Genomic DNA, 5,537 nt, shown 5'->3' with positions numbered 1-5,537 from the left:
GTGGCGCTGCCACCGCGAATGGTGATATTGACACGTGTACTTGTCTTCATCGGGCGACACGTTTCACCGCCTAACAAATGTTATCGCACAGCGCAGGACGCGCTTGCATGTGTCGGCAGTTTCTGGAATGTTATCGATGGTTCCATCCACTGTCTGTGACCGAACCTTGCGTAATCTGATTGCATGTGTGCGCGACGCGAATAACACAGAACTTTGTGGAAGGCGCGCGGGTCCCAGCGATTAGTCTGGAACGTTCGACGATTGACGTATAAAAGCCGACGCGCTTGACCCGTTGATCAGATTTCGATGACCGTCGATCGTGTTCGCCGCTACCGGTGTTCTTTGAGTGTAGCCTGTTTTTGAGGGCACTAGTTCGCCCAACAAAACACTCGTTTCTTTAATCACAGTTTTGCTGCCTTCTTAACCGTCACTAACACGTGACAATACGTTCCCAGAAATTGGCAGGAAGAAAAGTGATATGCTCAGTTACGTGACGTCACTTTGCGAATAGTGACGCAGTGAACTTGGCCAGGAGTTGAGCAAGTTGATGCAGTGTAGTCAGATCTTAAATATGATGGCAGTTGCTCGCCAATGCGAGAACGCCCTCGGCGTTGCAAGGTAACTATGTCTGACAATGGGGAAGCAGCGCTGGCGAGGAAGCTTTACCACTGTTTATGCATAACACAAGAAAATTCCTACGAAATGCGTCGGAAGTATGTTGATTTGTAAATATACAAGTGACATCTGTCCCTATATCTATTCGGTATCACATCTTTTTCATGCAGTCACACGCCAGATATTCTTCGTGGTCTCGCTTGTCGGTCGTGCACAATGAACCGATGAACAGCTGCGCACAGTACATGCGGCGGCAAAATTGTGTATCCATAAAGGGGGGAATTCTAATAAGCGGAAGTTCGCGGGTGTTCTCAAGCAAGAGTGGGCTAACGTATTCTGTACCGCCGTAGCGTCCTCGTACCTTCTACAGAAGTACGCGGCTAAGAGGAAAGAGCCTCGGCCACGGGGAAGGTAATTAAGGCGATAGAGCAACCGATGAATTGCCTTCAAACTCGGAGTATAGTTCAAGCAGTGTAGGGGCAAACGCCACCAATGAAAGGTACTCGTCTTGAAAACGTGACAAGTTGTCCAAGTGAGTAGACGTGCTTCATAATTAAAGCTCAACCGCAGGGGTTAGTTCACAAAGGGTTGAAAATAATGTCGATTCACAACAGAAATTTTAATGGTATCACATGAAACATATTGCCGGCAGCAGTACGCATAGTTTGGAAGAGCAACGTGCCGTGAGAACAGCCAGAAACATGGATAAGCCCGAATTCGCAGAAAAAAAAAATCACGGGCAATCACAGGCAAGCGCTGACTTGACCGCCAGCGCTTGCCTGTGATCAGTCTTGCTTTCCCTGCCCATAGCTGCAGGTTCGGTGGTTCATAATATTGAGGAGGAGATAGAAGAACCCAGAAGTTACTGCTGCCTTGTCCCTTCGCAGCAGAATCCCACTACTGAATAATTGAAGATTTATCTAGCAATTCACCATGTGCTGTCTCTTAGCATGGTGCAGAAAAATGCGCATTTCTTAAAGCAGGTAAGTTTGCCGGTTCCGTTATTGCCGGGCAGTGTTCGGCAGTTCTGTGCTAGGCTTTGTGCCATGATGTTTAGTCTGACTCTGATTAGTGCCTCTTCTCCTATCTATTGGGCCGGTTTCCGCCAGATACATACCCAGCTTTTCTGTGCTCGTGGGTGCCACCACGTGGTGTATTGAGCTTAAAATCTTCAAACTTCTCGTGGTGACATAGTGATGATGCCAACTAAACAAACATAAAAATTATGCTATCCCTGCGCACTGAACTTCTCCACAAAGCTTGTGCTGCCGGCGTTTTCACTGTTAATGATAAAAAAATTCAGAGCCATTACACAATGTGAAGGTAGATGACCAGCGGAGCTGTCTATATGGTGATAATATGGTGATAATAAATACGTTAATTCAAAATACGAGACACATACCACAATTAATTTCGTTTTTCGTGATTTGTTTTATCAAATTGCTTACCCAATGCTACTTTCTTTATTCTTTACCTTCGCTTTATGATCGCTATGGCATACGGCCAGTGGCTCTGTGGCGACACTGGAATGATTCTTGGCCAATGTGAGGTCTATACACGACCAATGACGCGTCGTGGGAACACTTGTTTGTGTAACGTTGAATGCCGAATGTTTCCAAAAGAAACGCTACGAACCACTTTCCGCCTGGCCCAGACACGTCTATGTTGAAATCACCCACAATTACGATAGGAGGGGAGTCGGTTGGTGTTGATCCAACCCAAGGTGCATACCCTTGGCGTTTGCAGCACGATCTTCGTCCGTGTTACGTGCCGCCCACGGTCACCGTGCACACTCCCCCTTCTCTTCACGACACTGTTCTTCGTAGACGCGCTGCCCTTCCGCAGTCTTCACGGCACGCGGCCTGCCCATTGCACAGGTGGAAGGAACTGAGATAAGGTTACGTGGCTTGCATATAGAGCACGTGACTTCAAGCTGCAATCCATACTGAACAGTGTCTATTCTAGTTTTACTTTTTTTAAAACTTGTTCTTTTACTTTTCTTAACCTGTGCGGTTGCGCTTTAATTATGAAGGACGTCAACTCACTTGGACAACTTGGCACGTTTCCAAGATGAGTACGCAATACGTTTTTACACTCCTCGCGATTAAACGCAGCTGGGGCATACCGGGCGATACGCATTTGCTTTATGCTTTAGCCCGTTTCGCTGTGGGGTGGTCGCCGTCTTTTTTCACCATCAATTATCACCCTTCGATGCGTGTACACTCTTAGGCAAAGTTACACCCTTTGGAGTGTATCTCTGCCACACAACGATAATCGTCATCTGCCTTGCTTGTGTTTCCTTTCTTGAAAACGCAGCGCCCGCTACTTTCCTATCGGGAATGCTATGTCATGTTGATAACGCGCATGCCGTTCGTTACTGGAAAGTACCGGGTCGCCGCGTTAAAGAAAGGATATGCGGACAAGGCAGATGACGATTATCGTTGTGTGGCAAAAGGCTGTAATTTTGCTTAAAGGGGCACTAAAGGTTACCAGACAGTCAAGTTAAAGTGATAAAGCAATGCTCTAGAATGTCTAAGGCGTCAATATAATCGCGAACAGAGTTTTAGTAACCGACAAATTGAAGTAAATGCACGACACGATTTGAGACCCCCCAGCGACATTCCGGTACTAGCTTGATGACGAAAGCACTCATCATAATTTATGTCACTAGTACTGAATTACGCGTATTATAAAAGATAATTGCATTAGATTATACGACGGAAGAAAATGCTACTTGTCTACTTCTATTCGATTCTAAAAAAAAATAACATTTTGACGTTACCCTTGAGTAGTATGGGTGATCGAAAGAATTTCGTTATCGTCGACTCAGCGCGCTCGACGTTGCGCCGCGCGCGCTTTGGAGTTTGTTGTTTCTTTATCGCGTCGTGCTGCGGTGGTCCTGCTGGCTCGCGAAACTTGCATTTGGAACAAGCAGCGAGAATGCCACGTCCATGTGATGTCGTTGGATGCGCGAACGGTCCGCGGAACTTGGCCAAGGGCAATTGCAGCGGCGAATCCAACGTTACTTATCACTGTGTGCCAACGAGTGAACCTCTCCGTTCGAAGTGGTTAAATGCCGTACCTCTGCCACAGCGCGCTGGCAAAGAGCCGAAAAATCACGTAGTGTGCACGCTGCACTTTCATCCAGAGGATTACGTGTTCAACGCCGACTTACTTTGAAGTGCCTTTCAAAGCAGGCCGTCGTCGTAGTAGTACGCAACGACGCCGGCAGCGCGAGCTCTCAACAGCAGGTCATCAGTGCTTAAATCGCTGAACTCGAGCCCAGCATCGCGAGCTAATGTGTCGTTGTCAGTGTCATCCATTGCAGCGAGCGTCGAAGTTGACGTCATAAAATAAAGAACTAGCTTATCGTCGTGCGCTTTCCCTTCCGTTAGCCACCATAGTTCCGCTTTCGCGCTGCTTTCGGCTCTGTCTTGGCTCTGTTTCTGGCCGCGCGTTTGCGTTTTGTGCAGAAAAGCCGTAGCGCCCTCTGCGGGAGCCGTTTTACTCACCGACGTCGCAACGTCACTATGAGACCATGACGTCAACACTCCTCGATCGGAGGGTGGGTGATTTGAACTGCGCTAGAGGTACGCGGACGCTTCAGAACGCATTTTCTCTTAAAATAAGTCTCTTCTTCGCATGAAACAAGCGTTTCGAGGTTTCTGGGATGGTATTTCAACAGTCCACGCTAACTTAATATTGTCACGTGGTGGTGACGTTCAAGAACACAGTAGCAATACTGTGATTAAGGAAACGAGCGTTTTATTGGGCGAACCTGTGCCCACAAAAACAGGCTACACTTATAACACAACGATAGCGGCGAACACGGTCGGCGATCGTCGAAAATCTGATCAGCAAGTCAAGCGCGTCGGCTTTTATACAGCAGTCGTCGAACGTTCCAGACTAATCGTTCGGACCCGCGTACCTTCCACAAAGTTCTACACCATTCGCGTCACGCGGTGAAATCAGATAACACAACGTTCGGCGACAACAGACAGCCGGGTAGAAGCATCGATAACTTTCCAGAAACTTCGGATACATGCAGGCGCGTCCCGCGCTGTGCGTATACATTTGTTAGGTGGCGAAACGTGGTCGCCCGATAAAGATAAGTACACGTGTCAATACCCCGCTCTTAAAAAAGCATCGACCCGATGCTGCATACAAACGAAAGTAATAAAGAAAAACACCCGTAGCAAAGAAAACAACAAAATAAGGAAGTTCGTCAGCGTCCGTAAAAGGGTTTCAGACGCACCACGTGGACCACTTCAGATCGTGCGCGGCGCCGCTGTGAATGCGAAATTCCGTCTGGCACGACCTCATAGTCCAGTGCGCCAATACGTCGAATGACCTTGTAGGGTCCGAAATAACGGCGCAATAGTTTCTCACTCAGTCCTCGTCGGCGTATCGGTGTCCAAACCCAAACACGGTCGCCGGGCTGGTACTCGACGAAGCGTCGTCGGAGGTTGTAGTGTCGGCTGTCGGTCCTCTGTTGGTTCTTGATCCGTAGGCGGGCGAGCTGTCGGGCTTCTTCGGCGCGCTGGAGATAGCTAGCGACGTCAACATTCTCTTCGTCAGTGACGTGGGGCAGCATGGCGTCGAGCGTCGTCGTCGGGTTCCTGCCGTAAACCAGCTTAAACGGCGTGATCTGTGTTGTTTCTTGCACCGCCGTGTTGTAAGCGAAGGTTACATACAGCAGGACCGCGTCCCACGTCTTGTGCTCGACGTCGACGTACATTGCTAGCATGTCGGCGAGGGTCTTGTTCAGGCGCTCCGTGAGACCATTCGTCTGCGGATGGTAGGCAGTTGTCCTCCTGTGGCTTGTCTGGCTGTAATGCAGAATGGCTTGGGTGAGCTCTGCTGTAAAAGCCGTTCCTCTGTCGGTGATGAGGACTTCTGGGGCACCATGTCGCAGCAGGATG

This window comes from Dermacentor andersoni, chromosome 1, assembly GCF_023375885.2.
Source record: "Dermacentor andersoni chromosome 1, qqDerAnde1_hic_scaffold, whole genome shotgun sequence".
Taxonomy (NCBI): domain Eukaryota; kingdom Metazoa; phylum Arthropoda; class Arachnida; order Ixodida; family Ixodidae; genus Dermacentor; species Dermacentor andersoni.
This window is presented reverse-complemented; position numbering follows the sequence as displayed.